At 42.2% G+C, this 21,211-nt stretch overlaps 1 long non-coding RNA gene across 1 annotated transcript; it reads right to left on the bottom strand.

Moving 5' to 3' along the window:
* Nucleotides 1–291: 291 nt before the first annotated feature.
* LOC139424566 (uncharacterized) lies at nucleotides 292–5,468 on the bottom strand. Its single transcript, XR_011635955.1, has 3 exons — nucleotides 4,975–5,468; nucleotides 2,488–2,649; nucleotides 292–2,358 (listed from the first exon to the last, which is right to left on the bottom strand). It is a non-coding gene; the product is annotated as an uncharacterized lncRNA (long non-coding RNA).
* Nucleotides 5,469–21,211: the final 15,743 nt, after the last annotated feature.

The following is a 21,211-nucleotide window of genomic DNA, read 5'->3' as shown; positions in this document are numbered from 1 at the left end:
TGGATGTCTGCTATCCCCACAGAATACCATGTCCTCCTGGAAGTGTTCAGCAAGACACGTGCTACTTCCTTCCCCCCGCACTGTCCTTATGCTTGTCTCATTGATCTTCTCCCAGGCATTACACCACCTCGGGGTCGATTGTATTCTCTGTCTGGACCAGAGACCAAAGCTATAGACGATTCTCTGGCTACTGGGGCTGTCCGTCCGTCTGCATCTCCTGTCGGCGCATGCTTTTTCTTTGTGGAGATAAAGGACAAGACCCTGCGTCCATGCATTGACTATCGGGGACTTAATGACATTACTGTCAAGAATTGTTATCCCCCCCCCCCCCACCCTCCACCTATTCTCGACTTTTGAACCTCTCACGGGGGCCACCATATTTTCCAAGTTGGACCTTCGAAATGCCTACCACCTGGTTCGGCTACGCGAGGGGGATAAGTGGAAGACAGCCTTCAACACAGCCAGTGGACATTATGAGTACCAGGTCATGCAATTTAGACTCACCAAAGCCCCCGCTGTTTTCCAGGCTTTGGTCAATGATGTGCTTCGGGACATGCTAAACCGGTTTGTGTTCGCGTACTTTGATGTCATCCTCTTTCCCCCCCCCCCCCCCCGAACTGCACAAGAACATGTTCTTCATGTCAGACTGTTCCTTCAGCGCCTCCTGGAGAACCAACTGTTTGTGAAAGCCTAGAAGTGTGAGTTCCACCGCTCTACAATAACCTTTCTGGGATATGTCATTGCTGAGGGCAATGTTCAGATGGATCCTGGAAAGGTGACAGCAGTGGTGGATTGGCCTCAACCAATGTCCAGGGTGCAGTTGCAACGGTTTCTTGGGTTTGCAAACTTCTACCACCGTTTCATTTGGGACTACAGCACCCTGGCGGCCCCCCTCTTGGCACTCACCTCTCCCAAGGTACAGTTCAAATGGTCTCCAGCTGTTGACAAAGCCTTTGTGGACCTGAAGCATTGGTTCACAACAGCACCCATCCTCATCCATCCTGACCCCTCGCCTCAATTTGTGGTGGAAGTGGACCTTTCGGATGTTGGAGTGGGGGCCATCCTGTCCCAGCGATCTGCCCAGGACCAGAAGCTTCATCCCTGTGCCGTCCAGTCCCATCTCAATCCTGCTGAAAGGAACTACAATGTCAGCAACCGAGAACTCCTGGTGGTGAAGATGGTGTTGGAAGAGTGGAAGTACTGACTGGAAGGAGCAGAACAGCCATTCCTGGTATGGACCGATCATAAAAACCTGGAATATCTCCATACAGCCAAGTGCCTCAACTCCAGGCAGGGCCGGTGGGCCCTCCTGTTCATCAGATTTAACTTCACCATCTCCTACCGCCCAGGGTCAAAGAATGTGAAGCCTGACGCCCTCTCCCGCCTATACAGTTCCTCTGCCACACCCTCGACCTCTGAAACCGTTCTTCCTACCTCATGCCTTGCTGCCACTGTGGATTGGGGTATTGAGAACCACAACGCTCCCAGCCTGGACCTGAAGGTGGCCCAGTTAACCGGCTGTTTGTCCCTAATCCAGTCCGGTCCTGGAATGGGCTCATTCCTCCAGGCTGACCTGTCATCCAGGGTCCCGTCGTACACTAGCCTTCCTCTGACAACGTTTCAGGTGGCCCACAATGGTCCCTGACATCTCTGCCTTCGTCGCCGCATGCACAGTGTGTGCTCAGAACAAGACTCCATGGCAAGCTCCTTCTGGCCTCCTTCAGTCACTACCGGTCCCTCATCGTCCCTGGTCTCATATCTCTGGACTTTGTCACTGGGCTCCCTCTGTCTGATGTACTGTCACTCCCTGATCTGTTTCACCTGTTCCTGTGATTGTCTCCACCCCCTCCAGGTGTCGCTTATTTTCCCCAGTGTATTTTTCCCTGTGTTTCCTGTCTCTCTGTGCCAGTTCGTTTTGTATGTTTAGTCAAGTCAACCAGCGTGTTTTTCCCGTTCTCCTTTTTCTAGTCCTCCTGGTTTTGACCCTTGCCTGTTTCTGGACTCTGTACCCGCCTGCCTGACCATTCTGCCTGCCTTGACCACAAGCCTGTCTGCCACTCTGTACCTCCTGGACTCTGATCTGGTTTTTACTTTTTTGCCTGTCCACGTCCATTCTCTTGTCTACCCCTTTGTATTATTAAACATTGTAAGACTCCAACCATCTGCCTCCTGTGTCTGCATCTGGGTCTCGCCTTGTGCCTTGATAGAGAGTGAAAGAGAGCGGGGGAGATGGAAAGAGGGAGAGTTTGACCTATGACCCACAAGTTAAATATGTCCTCCTTCTTCAACCTGATCTCTTCAAGCTGTGTGGTCTTCATTTCCACCCGTCATTGGATGCTTTATGACCTTTATCCGAGCCTATACAGATATGTATACAGTGAATACATTCATTCAACGTTAACTCAACATTTGGGATAGAGATTGTAAGAGTTGAGTCTGGGTTGTGAAAGCGTTTGAGAGGTAGTGTAAGGAGGATGTTGTTTTTACCTGACAACTGCAGCAGTGGTTTTGAATGTAGCAGAGACGCTTGCTACCTTAAGATGTTTACGTTGGCGGCAGTTGGTGTTCTGGCTGTTTACTTGCTGTCAATGGCAATTCCCTATTTGGTGGAGGTTGAGAAACTCCATGGAAGCCATCTGGTAAACCACTCTAAACAATGCAGATGACATTGTTATGGCATTGTTCAAACATACATACAGCACAGTCGGTTTCCCTACCATATTCAAAATACGTTGTAGTCGACCGAGGATACAGCGCATGACCACCACAACCTGAGGACTTTAAGGTCCATCCAAACATCTCAATACATACTGGAAAGTTTAAAGTGATGTACTCCAATTTAGTAGGGAAGTAAATGTAGGGGACACTTTAGGAAGGGAAAGCAAGTGTCACTGTGTACATTGCCTTCAAAGTATTGACACACCTTTAGTTTTTCCACATTGTGTTGTGTTACAGCCTGAATTTATAATGGATTCAATTGAGATTTTGTGTCACTGGCCTACACACGATACCTCATAATGTCAAAGTGGAATTGTTTTTCTACATTTTTACAAATTAATAAAAATGAAAAGCCCTTTTATGGAAAGCCTAGATAAGTTCAGGAGTAAAAAATATGCTTAACAACTCATGGTGAATGGACTCACTGTGCAATAATAGTGTTTAACATGCTTTTTGACTTGACTATCTCTGTACCCCACACATACAATGATCTGTAAGGTCCCTCAGTCGAGCAGTGAATTTCAAACCCAGATTCAACCACAAAGACCAGGGAGGTTTTCCAATGTCTCCCAAAGAAGGGCACCTATTGGTAGATGAAAAATACATCTTTAAAAAGCAGACTTTGAGCATGGTGAAGTTTTTAATTACACTTTGGAGGGTGTATCAATACACCCAGTCACTACATAGATACAGGCATCCTTCCTAACTCAGTTACTGGAGTGGAAGGAAACCACTCAGGGATTTCACCATGAGGCCAATGGTGACTTTAAAACAGTTACAGAGTTTAATGGCTGTGATGGGAGAAAACGGAGGATGGATCAACAACATTGTAGTTACTCCGCAATACTAACCTGAATGAAAGAAGGAAGCCTGTACAGAATACAAATATTCCAAAAGATGCATCCTGTTTGCAATAAGGCAGTAAATCTATGCCAAGACATGAAAATGGCTGTCTAGAAATGATCAACAACCAGCTTGACAGTGCTTGAAGAATTTAAAAAAGAATAATGTGCTAATATTGTACAATTCAGGTGTGCAAAGTTCTTAGAGACTTACCCAGAAAAAGTCACAGCTGTATTTGCTGCCAAATGTGATTCTAACAAGCCTTTAATTTTCAATAAATTTGCTAAAATGTCTAAAGACATGTTTTCACTTCGGAAGTATTTTGGGTATTGTGTGTGGATGGGTGAAAAGAACATCCATTTAATCCATTTTGAATTCCGGCTATAAATAATGTGGAATAAGTCAGGGGTGTGAATACTTTCTGAAGGCACGGTGTGCATTTACTGGGCTCAGCTCAAAGCAACCTAAAGCTGGGAGGGAGGGAGTCAACATGGACACACACTTCCTCAGGGCAACACATTGCAAGGTGATCTATTGGAGTTGGGTGACAGATACTGAGAATGCCTGGGCCTAAATTCAGCCCTCCACTTCATCAAAAACATCCTTCCTCCCTGGCCTGGGTGAGGGATGTGTACACTTCTCTTGACGGCTGGGAGCAAGGCAAAACAGGCCATGCATCGTGTCACACTTAAATATCTCCCTCTGTCTGGCGAGAGATACATTCACATTAAGGAACACACGCACACACACACACACACAGGTGCACGCCGAGGTACACACACACACACACAGGTGGGTGAAAACACACACACAAAATCATGGTGTGACCCACATACCAGGCAGCTGCATAGAAAATGGGAGGAGAGCAGAGAAAAGCACCAGTTCACTCCAGCCCCTTGTGAATCTACTAGTATAAATCTCACCCACCCATCCCTTCTCATGTCCCACTCCACTGCAAACTGCAGCCTGCATGAGAGGAAAGTCCCGACCTTTATTTATTTGATCTATCCTTTATTTAACCTGGCGAGTCCCACTGAGATGGTCATCTAGTTGATTCTCTAAGCTCATGACTACATAATGCTCTGTACAGTACAACAGACCTATACAACCGTAGTCAGTCAGCCAATCAGATTGCTATTTAACACATGACACGCATAGATGCAGTTTCTATTGGGAAATGTCGAGCATTCACCTCACTTCTCTCTCACCTCTGCTGCTAAATACTACTCTGTTCCCACCTCTAATTACTACGCCTTTAAATCAAACCAGAAATGAATCCATTTCATTCTCGTCGCCCAATTTAACCATCCATGCTCTTACTTATGCCCACCACAGGGTTCTCTCTCTCTCTCTCTGAATGAGACTTGAGAGTAGTTTAAAGATTCTCACTACTTCCTGGAGAACTAGACCCACCGTGACTGCCTCGTTATCTTAATGCTGGCGTCCTAGAGTATCCCACAAAGCCGGGGCTCAGTCGGATCACAAGGCCTCTAGACTGCCTGAACCTGAGGAGGAAGAAAGAAAGAGAGGAGGAAGAGAGAGAAAAAGGAACGGTGATTAAGAGAGAGAGAGAGAGAATGTGTGGTGTGTTCATGCTATCCTCTCTGTTAACCGGGGGGCATTTGAGGATACATCACATATCACTACTCTGTATGCTAATTGGTTGCAGCCTCTGTTCCTCGGCAGCCAATCCCCCGTCAACATCTCAGCAGACACCCAGGGTTGACTTGCGTGTGTGTGGGAAGGTGTTTTCTGTCGGATATACAGTATCTTCAGAAAGTATTCATATATACCCTTCCACATTTTGTTGTGTTACAGCCTGAATTCAAAATGGATTAAATATATTTTATTCTCACCCATCTACACACAATATCCCATAATGATGAAGTGAAAACATGTTTTTAGAAATGTTTGTAAATGTAATGAAAATGAAATAAAGAAATATCTGAGTATTCACACCCCTGAGTCAATACCTGTTAGAATTGCCGTTGGCAGCAATTACAGTGGTAAGTATGTTTGTGTAAGTCTAAGAGTTTTGCACACCTGGATTGTGTAATATTTGCACATTATTATAAAAATAATTCTTCAAGCTCTGTCAAGTTGGTTGTTGGTCATTGCTAGACAGCTATTTTCAAGTCTTGCTATAGATTCTCAAGCAGATTTAAGTTATTAACTGACTTGCCTAGTTAAATAAAGGTCAAATAAAAAACATAAGTAAAAAATGTAACTAAGCCACTCAGGAACATTCAATGTTGTGTTGGTAAACAACTCCAGTGTATATTTGACCTTGTTTTAGGTTATTGTCCTGCTGAGAGGTGAATTTGTCTCCCAGTGTCTTTTGTAAAGCAGACTGAACCAGGTTTTCTACGAGGATTTTGCCTGTGCTTATCGCTATTCTGTTTATTTTTATCCTGAAGAAACTCCCTAGTCCTTGCTGATGACAATCATATTCATAACATGATGCAGCCACCATGCTTGAAAATATGAAGAGTGGTACTCAGTGATGTTGTATTTACCCCAAACATAACACTTTGTATTCAGGACATAAAGATTATTTCTTTGCTTACATGTTTTACTTTAGTGCATTATTACAAACAAGATGCATGTTTTGGAATATTTGTGTTCTGTACAGGCTTCCTTCTTTTTACTCTTTTCATTCAGGTTAGTATTGTGGAGTAACTACAATGTTGTTGATCCATCCTCAGTGTTCTCCTATCACAGCCAACGCTGTAACTGTTTTAATGTCACCATTGGCCTCATGGTGAAGTCCCGGAGCAGTTTCCTTCCTCTCCGGCAACTACATTATGAATGACCCCTGTGTCTTTGTAGTGACTGGGTGTATTGATACGCCATCCAAAGTATAATTAATAACTTCACCATGCTCAAAGGGATATTCAATGTATGCTTTTTAGATGGCCTTTGTGAGGCATTAGAAAACCTCCCTGATCTGTGTGTTTGAAATTCATTGCTCGACTGAGTGACCTTACAAGTAATTTGTATGTGTGGGGTACAGAGACAAGGTAGTCCTAAAAAAAATAATTTAACACTTATTGCACACAGAGTCCATACAAATTATGTGACTTGTTAAGCACATTTTTACTCCTGAACTTCTTTAGGCTTGCCATAACAAAGCAGTTGAATACTTGACTAAAGACATTTCAGCTTTTCATTTTTAATTAATTTGTAAAAAATCCACTTTGACATGAGGTTGTGTATGTAGGCTAGTGACACAAAATCTCAAATGAATCCATTTTAAATTCAGGCTGTAACAACATGTGGAATAAGTCAAGAGGTGTGAATACTTTCTGAAAGCAATGTATCAAAATATTTTGAGAAATCACCTTTATATGGTTATGTCTGACACTTTAAGCATTTCTCAGCCTTTGACAGAGGCGTTAACCTGTTTTTTTTATTGGTATCTCATAATTGAAAACCAATTATCTTATGTTATGTTAAAAGGCCTTTGTGTTAGCTTAGCTGGAAAGTGTTTCACTTGTTGGAACAGGTTCTTTTTAGGGGGGGGTTCATGAATGAGGCAAAGTTGAGTTAAATTTACTGCACTACATTAATTCTCTTCTCTCCCCCTCTGGGAACGGAGACGAGTGTTTACTCAATACAACTTCGTTATTAACTTTATATCTAAAATGGCCGTGGCGGAGGCTGCTAAAGTTTCAAAAGATGGCAGTTGTGTGGTGTGTTACATCATAAATATCCCCCTACTTCAGAAGATATCTACAGCCATATTATAGAGATGGTGGCATGCATTGATGCAACAGTTGGCTACTGAATAAAACCTATTTATTGAGAAGATGAAGACAATGAAGATGATAAATAAGAGACAAAGGCAGGAACCACCCGGAATAATCTAAAGCAGTACCTTTTCTGAGTGAAAATGCAAGCCGAGATCTACCGTTCAGATTCTTTTATTTTTTTTACATGATTTAAAACGTAAGCCTAGGCAACATTAACCTGTTAAAAACAGTACTCTAGTAATGAGGTTTGTGCAGTAGGCTATAAGCCCAATAAATTATCACTGCATATTGGCTTTGCTTCTCAGACCATTTTTTACAATTATATTTCAACATTTGAGGTAGGCTATATGATCACACCATTAATAGACCAGTTGTTGTATTATTGTGAGGCACAGCTGAATCAGCATAAATGTAAATAATTTGCTTTTTTTTTTTTACTAGGCTGATGGAGCCTGCATCTGATGGTCAGTCTCAGCGGAGGGAGAGCAGCAGACTGAGGGGCCTCCGCTGACACTGACCAAAAAGGGACAGTCTTCAAATCCAATGTTATTTGCCACATGCGCCAAATACAACAGGTGTAGTAGACCTTAGTGAAATTCTTACTTACAAGCAACAATGCAGTTCAAGAAATAGAGTTAAGAAAATATGTACTAAAGAAACTAAAGTTTAAAAAAATATTAAAATAAAAAAAATAACAAGAAAATTGCATATCGGTGAGGCTACATACAGGGGACACTGGTACCGTGTCAATGTGCGGGAGTACAGTTTAGTCGAAGTCATTTGTAAAGTGACGATGCATAGATAATAAACAGCGAGTAGCAGCAGTGTAAAAACAAAATGGGAACACATCGCATACCTGGCATGCAGGGCAGCTGAATCGGGTGCACCTTCCAACAACAGAGTGAGACAAGAAAAAAAATCAGAACCCAAGGCTTATTGTTGTTGTTGTTTTTTTACAGAATATTTGGCGATCGACTAGGAATGCCTTGGCGATCAACCTGTTGATGACCGTTCCAAACAGGGTTGCGATGTAGAAGCGCTGTAAAGCCACTTTACTCCACTACAAACTAAAAGGGAAGTCAAGGAAGTCAAAAGATCCTAGTGGGGGGAATCAATACCAGTGTCAACTCTAGACGGTCACATGACCAAAAAAAACATCCCCACAGTGTGTGACGCCTCAGATCCCACAGAGCTATGTGCACAGGAACTGGCCAAGACAAAGCCTTGTGGAATAACAAAAAGCAAAGTGGGCAACGAAAGACGTTGTAACGGGGTTCTTCCTGGGAAGGACAGGTGGACCAAAATGTAGCGTGGTTATAATTCATGGTTCTTTAATAAAGAAACTATACATGAATAAACTACAAGAACCATGAAAACCCGAAACAGTCCCGTGTGGTACAAATACTGACACAGGAGACAATCACCCACAAAACCCAACACCAAACAGGCTACCTAAATATGGTTCCCAATCAGAGACAATGACTAACACCTGCCTATGATTGAGAACCATATCAGGCCAAACACAGAAACAGACAAACTAGACACACAACATAGAATGCCCACTCAGATCACACCCTGACCAAACAAAACATAGAAACATACAAAGCAAACTATAGTCAGGGTGTGACAGTTGTCCACAAAATAAAAATACATTTAGGTGTCGTGAAAAAAACACTTGCCCTCTTTGCTTACACATGGGCAGCACTGTTGGTTTTGGAGTTGTATGGATGGCCAGGCCAAGGGTTTCTATGTCCTGGGATAAGAGAGTGGCTCCAAGAATAAGAAGGCACATCACTAGCTGCTGGGCAAGGGTCTTCTGAGGTCTGCCTTGTCACATTGTGATCCACAGACATCAATCTAGTGCCAACATAAAACATCTCTTTGTTCGGCCCTGTAGAACAGTTGTGCCACACACACATTTTCCCCATGAAATGGACTATAAATGGATTTAGCTTCTCCTTCAAGATGAAGGGGGTTTGCCAACAGAAAGACCAAAGAGGAACAATCATGTTTTCTCTGTGATTTGAAGGAGCTCCATTGACAGTTTTGATAGAGGGGCGGAAGACTAATTTTAGAGGGGTTTTGAGGAAGATGGATTTCCCCTTACGGTCATGTCGTCCTATCAACTGAGCCAGCCTGGACAAGGAGGACTAGACTGTGGGTCTTCAAGATGTAACCTTTCATGCTGTGCTGTTGAAACCATGAAAATCTCATTAAGTTCACTGGCCCTACTCAGTCCTTGAAGACTGCAGGAGGCCATTGAGGTAGCAAGGTTGTCTCCCCTTAGTCCTTTCCAACATGCTGTGCAGAGATTTGAACGGTTGAGCATCTGTGGCTTACTCTGTGAAGTCTGTTTTAGCGTAAAAGTGGTCTGTTAGTTACTGAATGACAGGGATTTTGTGCATTCTTGCCAATACAGACCCCTGCCATCATTAGTTTACTGTGAACGCTTCATTCAATGGCCACAACCATATCTAAAGCATCATCAGACAGGACCACTTCGGGCTTTGAGGTCCTATATTCACAGGATGGAAACACACAAGCACTGAAGTTAGCACTGAATATGAATATGAGGTATGCATATAGGCAAACAAACTCACCATGACAAACACTGGAAAAGGTTGGCCCGCCCATTAGCCTACAAAGGATTCATTCCATGCTTTGTCGGCGACTCAGCGCACAAGCCTCCACGCCAAATAGCAACTTGACATTCCAGTCCATATGAAGCAAACCAAACATTGGGTTAAAGAGCCATGGAGTGCAGCATTAGTGTACACAGCCATAAGTCAAGAGATCTAACCAAGATAAAAAATGGACAGGAGTCCTGATTAAAAAGGCAGGGAAAGCCTGGGACAACTGTTTACCTGACCTTTCAACTCCTCCTCCTAAACTCAGGCTCATTGTGCAACATTGTGCTCTGCGTCTTGTTTGTTTACAATGGTGATATATAGAAGCAGATTAAATTGTTGCCTGCTGTTAAAATACATTGGATTTGTTGATGCTGGTGGGTGGACTCTGTTTAGTGAACGCTCCAATTAAACACAATCAGGCTATTTCAGAATGATGTGAATTTACCAAGGCAGACCGTATTATAAACACTAACCAGGTGATTGGGAGAGAGAGACATTTAATGATGAGTAATTACTGGAGGAAATTACCATTATGGAGATGCAACACATGGTTAAGCCATGGCTAAGTCGTTCTATTTACTCTGGGTTGTCCCTATCATAAAGTGTCTCAGAGTAGGAGTGCAGATCTAGGTTCAGTTTTTTTTGCCTTTTAGATCATAATGAATATGATTGTATGGACAGGGCGGGACCTGATCCTAGATCAGCACTGCTATGAGATGCTTTGTGAATACGGGGCCAGGTCTCAGACTCAGTAGCCGGTTGGCTGATATCAGGTGGGAAGAGTTTGTTTATAAAGGGGGATGCGGCGGAGGGTGAAGGGCACTTTCTCGCCCGACCTCTCTGCCTTTGTGTCGGAGTGTTTGTGCAGGATTTGAGTGGCTCTTCAAGTGTTTGAGCTCCATCCGTTAGGCCAAGACACCTTAATCATGGCACCCATAGTCAGTGAGATCTAGGCCCATGCCGCCACTGAAGGGAGCCTGGGCTCGTCCCATGGGTGTGGCCTTCTCTCCTGTTGAGTCATGCATCACACAACATCAACCCCCCCTTCATGGAGACACACACACCATAACCCCCCTCCACCCTCACATCACACAAGACATGCACATGATGATATATGCCCACACTGCACACAATACACGCATCCAACACACACCAGCCCCCACCTGTCTCCTGACCAGCCCTCCACCGTTGGCCATTTATCAACACCTGAATCACCACTCACAGCTCGGCGTCTTTAGGCCTGATGACTCACACTAGAGGGGGCGCATAGAGAGTCCATGGTGCATGTCATACAGGTAGTTCTCGCACCACTCGCTTTCTCTTTCCGGAAATGTTTGTCATCATCACTCAATTAAGCTTGGTTATTCGAAAGGATTTCTCCAATGACAGAGCTGGAGGAGGAGCATCATCACTCAAGAAAGAAACAGGAAGAACTGGACAATAAACTCCCCTCCCCCTAACATCTAGACAGTCACTGGAGACACTTCCCAAATCTTCAAGACTATTGTAATGGAATATTTTGACAGCATGCAATGCTTGATTCCTTTGCTGGAGTTGCAGAGCGTCAAACTTGCACCGACTTGCTGTGCTAGAAAGTCATTCATTCAATAAGAAGGGGGGCATGACTTTGCTTCAAGGTGCGAGGACAGGAATATACTGCTCTGTTCTGTTCCTCTTCAATGGAAACCAATGGCCCTTAGCCGTCTTACCACTGCCATTACCACTGTGTCTAAGGACAGACTTCGACAGAGCCTCGGAGCCTAGTAGAAGCACAGTGTCTGTCCTGTGATAGCTGTATGAGATTCCACATGCTTGGAGTAATTCCTCCCTCCCCCCTCACTCCTTGTGCGGTGCGTGGCCCTGAGTCATCAGCCCAGCCAGGCCCCCACACTTTCCTTCCCAGTCCCTCTCTGGCTGTGGCGAGTAGGACGGCGGATTCACCGACCAACCGAGGATTCACGATCCTCCCAGAGGAAACTCACCGAATAGCTTCCGAAGGCGATGACTCACCCCCACGGAGGAGCACTCCTCTCCGTCTCCTCCTCCAGCCAGCCTCCCCCTCTCAGACAGTTATCCAACCCCACCACACCCCAACCCGGATCAGATCAGAATCCTCCGCCCGTCTCTCTGTCTGGCCCTTGGCGCAAAGTCAAGAAACTGAAGGACATATAGCTCACTTGTCTGCATGTTAAACAATGGAGACCGGTGAGATAATTACATCCTAAGGCCAGCCTGCAGGGTACTCAGCTATCATTAGTGAGGATGAAGATGTCTATAGTTCTGTCTGGGCAAGGTGTGCTGTGATCTTGAATCATCCCACTCATCTAAAGTATCGTGATGCTGTACGGAGCACCTTGAACGAGCCGTGAACTTCGGATAAGAACGCCTGTTGCATCTACCTAGAGTTGCATCTAACTAGATTGGTTTGACTAATTCATTGACAAGTTAGGGAAACACCCCGACGACGGCCGCAATGTCGAAATGCGTCAGTCGGGAATAATAAGTAAGCATTTTCTATTCCATTTTCAATGCCCTCCAATTTGTTCCAAGATTTGTCTGAACATCTTTCAGGGACTTGACCATGTGACCAATGGATTTCATAGAGCTTGTAACAAGAGTGCGTGGCCCATAACACAGAGACTTGTTCTTATAGGAGATTCTGTTGACCATTGCAAGAGCAATAAGGATTTTTAGGGGCATTATGACTGGGTTAATAAAACACAGCTGCCCCTAAAAGTCCCTCACTTTTCTTGCTGCCTTTTTCTCGTTCTCCCTCCCTCTCTCTCTCTCTCTCTCTCTCTCTCTCTTTTTCTCCCTCTGTCTCTGTCTGATCCAACTATTTTGAGATTGAACCGTAGCGTTCACTGGCTTGTGGACTGGCTGAGGAGTGGGTTCTCAGCTTGGATTAGTTGGGTATCAGCAGAACCGTGGCTGGATCGTTCGGAACAACAAACAGAGGCGAAAGAAGAACCAACCAGCCTGTCGATAGGCCAGCACATTAGACTTTTGAGCTTAAGCGGACGGGGCTAGAGGGCTGCATATTTCACACAAAGCAATTTATGAATTGTATATTTATAATGGCTGAGTTTTGTTGGGATTAGCGTAGGCGTTTTAAAAGGGGTTGAATGAGTTCAGAGCTTCAGTCTTTCTCAGGAGGGTCCCTAGTCTAGTTCATTAGCTCTTCAGCTTTATTGCAGCAGACAAGGTAAACACAACCTAGGCCAGTTGAATTAGAGGAGTTTGCTGTATTCACAATTACTACAAAATGACAATATATTACATATGTTATGGCTTTAGGAATTGCTGTGTTTAAGTTGGAAACTCAACAAACAAATCCAATGGCCTGACATATCTTGAACAAGCATTCCCTGGCATACGCTCACACATGTAGTGTAGGCCCAGGCCTAGTTACAGTTGCAGCCTGGGTTAGAGACTGATATGGTCTAGTTAAAGTGACTGCAAAGACTATTGCAAGTCGCGAGATGAGTGACTGGACCTGGACCAATGTAAAAGGCTTGTTAGGCGGTAGCAACGAGCACGGTTTATATCCTAACTTTAATCAGCACTCTTGGTGGATATCCGAGATATCTAGCATAGCCATGGTGCTTATTCAATACAGGCCCAGGACTGTGTTTACCAGCCTCCCAAGCCTTCCTACTTAGGCCCTCTATGCTCGCATACTCATTCATACTGGCTGTTTACCTGGGTGGTATTGAGGTGGAGTTGTGTCATGCAGGGTTTTTGGTTTAGTTTTTGGAGTGAGTCATCTCATCTTTATGGTGGTAGGATGTAAATCAGCATATGCCTACATATATCTTAAAGTGACCTGAAACAGAGAATATGAAAGTTAATGATAACTTCTTAGTTTGAGGGTGTCATCTTTTTTTATTCGTTTTTTTATTTATTTTTTTAAATCGATCTAAACTTGAAACTCAGCTCACTCTTGAGGAGAATTTCTATAGCATTTCTCCAGTTAGAAGATAATGTTTCACAAATGCTAATCGTCAAGGTTTATTGTATTTTGTCCTTATACTGATGATAACAAACAAATGAACTGTTAAAGTAAGTACACTGATGTGTAAAATAGTTCAACTGAGCTGCCACCTGACAGCCGCAGCTTTATCACAACTGTAGCTTAAAAATGGCAGGCTTGTATAAACACCGTCTGTGTTCAAGGAACGAGAAGAACACCGCCTACTTAAACTTTATAAAACAGCACCGTAAAGAAATGTATTAATGCCATGCATTTTAGCCAGATGGTGAGATAATAGGCCTAAATAGTAGAGGCTGTAATACAGCACTATGGCAATGATCATTATACTTCGACATATAATAATTAGATAGTATTGCATCCATCTTTAAATAAAACACATTCTTCAGCATATGTCTTACCTATGTGTCATTTGAGTATGTAGATGTCACCATCAGCATTCCTAATATTAATTACGTAAAGCATTTAGAGTTTAGATGCTAAATTCCCTGGTGGGGTATGTAGACTATGGCATTCGCTGGTGAAAATATGTCTGAGACTAATTTTGGTAGCTGACTTCACTGCTACTTTTATGACTAACACACTTTAAGCTTATTAGAAGATGGACTTTTTTTTATCCCCCTCAGTTGAATTCATCTCTTATCTTAGACGTACAAACTATTCTCAAGTAGACCGTTAAGAGATGTCATAAAAGTTATTGTATCTTTGCACGAAGACGTTTTTTTTTATGGGCCAAAACTATTTCCAAGATGTAGGTCTGATAAATGTTGAGAAGAACACATGAAGGCCTGTCATAGAGATTTAAGCCCACGTGTCACATGTAGAAAAGATATGGATGGACTTGATGTGATGTCATCTAAAAGTAGTTATAGATCGGCGTTGTAAAAGGGTATTAAATAATTGTTTGGCTGACTTGTCATCATGTCTTAGGACAATCTTATTACAACAATGAACAAACACTCTCAATTTGACCCCTTCACTTCTAGAATAAGGAACAATATAGGATATATATATATATATATATATATATATATATATATATATATATATATATATATATATATATATATATATATATATATATATATATATATTGTGTGTTATAATTGATATTTTGATATCAATCCCCGTGTCGGCCATAAACAAGGCCTGTGCGTTTTTCCAAAAGTTATACACTTGGTTAGGTAGTCCATATTCAGGGAAATGTTCAGCGCATGTCGTCTCCCCAAATTGCATTAGTGCGAAATTGTTCACAAGTACAGAACCTATATGTTGTCAGTTCACTTGCAACATATTCTGAACGTGTTGGTCACATGAGTCAGAAACTGGGACTTTGTAGGCCAGTTGAATGAATGAGGACTCACCTTGCCCGCAAAGACCCAGCCTCTGGCACACACTGATTTCAGAGCACTCTATAATTGTGTGATGAATTGTGGCTTGTCCTTGATTTATAATTGCATTATGATGAATAATGACGAACAAAATAGCCGAAATCCTGGTAGTTTAGCATTCATTCAGTATATCTTGTTCAAAAACGCAGTTGGCACAAATTAATTGTCCCAATATTGTCGACTACTTCCTACCCAGACAAGAAGGCGCAACAATCAATTCAAGGAAGTCTACAGAACCATAATAGGCTATTCATATTCACTGTTTGACTGAGCTAACGTTGTCTTTACCTGATATTCTCCAATGTCACAAACATGTTCCGCATAAACACGCAACACGGTAGGATCCGTGATGTCTCGTCCGCATCCCTTGGACAGCAAGATGACTTCGCGCAAAACCCTCGCTTGATGAGGAGTGTATGGGAGAGATTGGAGATGTGTGCGAAGTTGAAGTTCGCTGCTGCTCATCACACCACCACCGCCCCTCTTTTTGATCAGTGGCGCTGGTATTGCACAATCCCCAAATTTAGAAAGAATATCCTTGGGGACGAATTGCACCATTTTCTTTCAAAATAACTTGAAATGTTGTTTTCTCCTAAATAAGAAAAACGCAACAGTGTAGCACTCGTGCCACAGTGCCAGTGATTCTCCTAAGCTTATTTTCATGGATACATGCGATGTTTCCCAGTCTGAGCGACCCCGGTGCGCTACGCACCGCCGACGGTCCTCAAAATATCCATTCTCTGTAAACGGACTTGCTGATGTTATTGCCCAGTCGTAGGCTATATGACCACGACATCGCCAAGAGCTGAAAGGATTTGATATATGGTGTTGCGCCCTCGTGCTGGGACCTCCCCAAAATGGGCTTCTGCTAAGTGGTAACCTGGTTATTTTGAGCGCGTCACTTCGACATGTCTCCAAGTTATAGGTTTCCATTGCCAATGTTGGGCGCAGCACTTGACTGATATTGTTATAGGCTACTTATTGATGGAGTAGACATTCATAGAAGTCGGCGCACTATTGACAATAAAACTAAAGAAAAATGGATACATTCCTGTGGTTTCTTTCTCATACGAATTATACATTTATTTAACCCACATAATAATGTCATAAAATTGGCATATTATACCCTAATATACATAGTGACCGTTATTAAGAGACATTTTATATTGTATGTAAGCATGGCACTAGCCAATACTACGATTTTATATGATTATTATATTGGCCCATAATTTCCCTTGCGCTCCTTCTTCTTTTGTTGGTGTGGTGCGACTCCACGTGGCAAATAGTTGAGGATTATTGTCGTAACAAGAATGAACAGGACTGTAGAGCACGCCCTACTTTCTGTGCGTAATGACGCATTTACGCAGGAGCAATGTCACAGTTGCAACACCGACTTATTCTAAACTGTATAATCATTTTCATAAACCACAGATACGGATGTTCATCCTTATTCCAACAACGATTTGCATAACATTGCCAATCCCTTGGTGAGTATTATTCGTTTGTGTGTAATAGTCGCATGATATCGCGCTGGCGAATTGGATGATGTTGATGCGTTTTTTTTAATTATAAAAGCTCTTGTTTTGGCCAAGTAAATTATCGCAATCAATATTATTTTATCTCCTTCCTTTGTCCCGTCCTGTTATATATTTGCTAAATGCCACTGGCAGCCATAGACATTTAGGAATGTGTCGCCTCGATTTTCGCACATAGGCTATTCAAATTGGTCCCAGTTTCGAAATGTTTTCTCATGGGGAACCCATCACTAATCAAATGAGATTTTCCCGTGCATCGTTTTATTCCATCGCAATGTTCCATATTTACTAAGATGAAGATTGTCAGGAGTGACCAACAGGCTATCCCTGTGCGCTGATGTCAGTCAGTCAGCTGGTGTTAGTCTGGGAGGCTACATAACAGCTGGTCATTCTGACAAAGATGAGAATGATACCTATTCTAAAAAAAAAACAGTAATCATAACATGTTGTGGATAATGAATGAATATCCTATTGATAAGTTGCCTGAACAATCGCAGATATATCACCTGTCAGGAGAACTAGCTCAAAGAGCCTGTATGTAGTGCTACTTCAGTTTCCCCTTTCCAACTAGCCATATTACTTCCATTTAAGGGGTCAGAGGTCACCATAGTGTGCCCTGTGTGTACCTATCTCTCCTTCCCCCCCAGTGAGGGCCGTGTAGTGGGGCCCGTGAGCGGCAGATGAGGCTGGGGTCCAGCTCCAACGGCGCCCTGCAGCACCCCAATGGTCTCCCCCACTATGAAGGCACTGGTGGATGCCGCGTGGGCGGTGTGGAGCATCGGTGCCTCCATCTATGACTACATCCACACCAGCGCCATGGAGGAACGCATCCACACGCTGGAGACCGTCACCACCATCCACCAGTGTGTCATCGCAGTGCTGACCGCTGGAGTGGTGGTGCTCTTCACCTACATACTGTTGAGGAAGCACTGAGGGGGAGTGAGGAAGGAGAAGCCACGCAGGGCCCAGGAGGCAAGTTTTGAGGACAACACTGGATTACCATAGTGATCAGAAGCATTGAGAGTGTGGGTCTGGAAAGTCATCCAGACCTACATGGATGAGATGGAGCAGGACATGATTAATAAGGGATTTTGGGTACTAGAAAAGTTTTATCTTTATCTCGACTGCCAATTGTACCATTCTACTGCGGAGGTGTTGCTGGACACTGTGTGTCGAAGTGAGTCAATAGTTTCACTCGCTTTGCACCAATGGAAGAAGAAGACAAGGGCAGAAGATGCATCAAAATGTATATTTTTACAAATACAAGTTACTTTAAAGTAGAGGTCGACCGATTATGATTTTTCAATGCCGATACCGATTATTGGAGGACCAATAAAAGCCAATACCAATTAATCGGGCGATTTATATATATATATATATATATATATATATATATATATTTATTTATATATATTTATATATTTGTAATAATGACAATTACAACAATACTGAATGAACAATGAACACTTATTTTAACTTAATAAAATACATACATAAAATCTATTTAGTCTCAAATAAATAATGAAACATGCTCAATTTGGTTTAAATAATGCAAAAACACAGTGTTGGAGAAAAAAGTAAAAGTGCAGTATGTGCCATGTAAAAAAGCTAACGTTTAAGTTCCTTGCTCAGAACATATGAAAGCTGGTGGGTCAATATTCCCAGTTAAGACGTTTTTGGTTGTAGTTATTATAGGAATTATGACGCGTCGACTATTTCTCTCTATACCATTTGTATTTCATATACCTTTGACTATTGGATGTTTTAATAGGCACTTTAGTATTGCCAGCCTAATCTCGGGAGTAGGCTCGAAGTCATAAACAGCGCTGTGGCTCCAACATTGCTAAGAGCTGCTGTCCAACGCAGTAAAGTTTGAATGAATGCTTACGAGCCTGCTGCTGCCGACCATCGCTCAGTCAGACTGCTCTATCAAATATCAAATCATAGACTTAATTATAATATAATAAACACAGAAATACAAGCCTTTGGTAATTAATATGGTCAAATCCGGAAACTATCATTTCGAAAACAAAATGTTTATTCTTTCAGTGAAATACGGATCCGTTCCATATTTTATTGAACGGGTGGCAACCCTAAGTCTAAATATTGCTGTTACATTGCACAACCTTCAATGTTATGTCATAATTATGTAAAATTCTGGCAAATTAGTTTGCAACGAGCCAGGCGGCCCAAACTGTTGCATATACCCTGACTTTGCTTGCACAACGCAAGAGAAGTGACACAATTTCCCTAGTTAATATTTCCTGCTATCATGAATTTCTTTTAACTAAATATGCAGGTTTAAAAATATATACTTCTGTGTATTGATTTTAAGAAAGGCGTTGATGCTTATGGTTAGGTACATTTGTGCAAAGATTGTGCATTTTCGGCAATGAGCTTTTGTTAAATCATCTCCCGTTTGGTGTGGTTGAAGTAGGCTGTGATTCGATGATAAATTAACAGCCACCACATTGATTATATGCAGCGCAGAACAAGCTCGTTAACCTAGTAATATCATCAACCATGTGTAGGTAACTAGTAATTATGTGAAGATTGATTGTTTTTTATAAGGTAAGTTTAATGCTAGCTAGCAACTTACCTTGGCTCATTGCTGCACACGCGTAACAGGTGGTCAGCCTGCCACACAATTTCCTCGTGGATTGCAATGTCATCGGCGTCCATAAATGCTGATTACCAATTGTTATGAAGACTTGAAATTGGCCCTAATTAAATCGGAGGGCCTCTACTCTAAAGACCAATGTATCAAACTAAAATACAAAATACTTTTGCAAAGTATTCTATTTAGAATGATTTATTTTTTAATACAAAATACATTTGCAAGTACACTCCTTCACTACAACAATAGTCTTAGTAACGGAAACAAAAACAACAACATTTAACTTTCTATGACTGTAATATGTGGTTGTTTATCTACCTTGGTTGAATGCACTGACTGTAAGTCGCTATGGATAAATGTCTGCTAAATGACCTAAATGTAAAAATGAACAATTGCAAAGCACACTGGGTATTATTATTGGCCTCATTTTGTGGGTGGAGCTCATCAATAATACCCACCATGCTTTGCAGGTGGACATTTTTACATTTACATGTTCACTCAGCAGACACTCATATAACACCATAGTGCCGTGACTTCTGATACCGATGCAGGGTGAAAGGGGGCCACCAAATGTTGAACTGCTATAAAATAAAAAATAGTATAGAAAATGATTTTGCATTTTGAAAATATAAATTACAGGTCTCGAAAGTATCTTGTTACAAACTACATTGGATTGTAGTTCAGGCCGGTGAAATGCAAATGACAAAATATTCTAAAGTAATTTACATTTCAAATACATGTAACAGGAATACTGCCCATCTGTGTTGTGAAGCTAAAACCACAGAGATACCTCAACCTGCAGACTGTAATCTAATAGCGCACTAAAGGGATGATAACTATCATTAGGTTTGCCTGCCTTAATATGCCTCAAGTGGTTTCACTCCCCAGATGGAATAACAGTATTAGTTAGATAGGTTTTCATGTTGGCTCTAATTGCTTATCCCGCCTGTATGATGCATGGGAAAACTGTAAACTGGGGATTCCCTCTTTAATACCATGATTGTACGAGGTGCCAGCCCAACAGTCTATAATTGGAAGTCTTGGTCATGAAGATGAAAGCATTCACTTAGACGTTAACTATGATATCACCCAGTGAGGGAGAGTGGAACATCATGGGACGGACAATGTATTCTCAAGAAGCCTTATTTGTTGTCGAAAACTGGCCTCAAGGTTCTATGAATTACTCTGTAGGAGAAGGAGAGTTTCTGTGAAGCATTCAAAGGTCAATACACTGGTCGTCATGAATGCCATTTAGTATCGTACATGTTCTTTGATAAAACAACTTTAAAGCATGTTTATTTGATTACTAAAATAAATAAATGTTGATGGTCTTGTAATGCAAGACGTTGTAGTGGCATTCCGTGGCGTTAGCTGAACATGGCTACAGCTGTGAAGGTTACGTCACTGGAAAGAGTAATTAGAGGCATCCTTACCTGTAAAATGTGAATCAACCTGAATGTTTTGGTACATTGTTTATAAATGCTTCAGTTTCAGTAATGCTTGCACTCATCATTAAAAGGGTATTAAACACATTGTAGGCCTTAAAAAAAAAGCCATGAATGTTGTATAATTCATTTAAATTGTACACTTGCTACAATATATGACGAATACACAATGTTTGCCCTATCATCTTGTTCAGATTGCTAAAATGGGCCTCAGTGAAATGTTTCAGGTAAATCAAATGTGACAAAGGCCTCCATGGCAATACAACATTTAATCATCTCCTGGATCTTT

This window comes from Oncorhynchus clarkii, chromosome 13 (assembly GCF_045791955.1).
Source record: "Oncorhynchus clarkii lewisi isolate Uvic-CL-2024 chromosome 13, UVic_Ocla_1.0, whole genome shotgun sequence".
NCBI lineage: Eukaryota > Metazoa > Chordata > Actinopteri > Salmoniformes > Salmonidae > Oncorhynchus > Oncorhynchus clarkii.
This window is presented reverse-complemented; position numbering and strand designations above follow the sequence as displayed.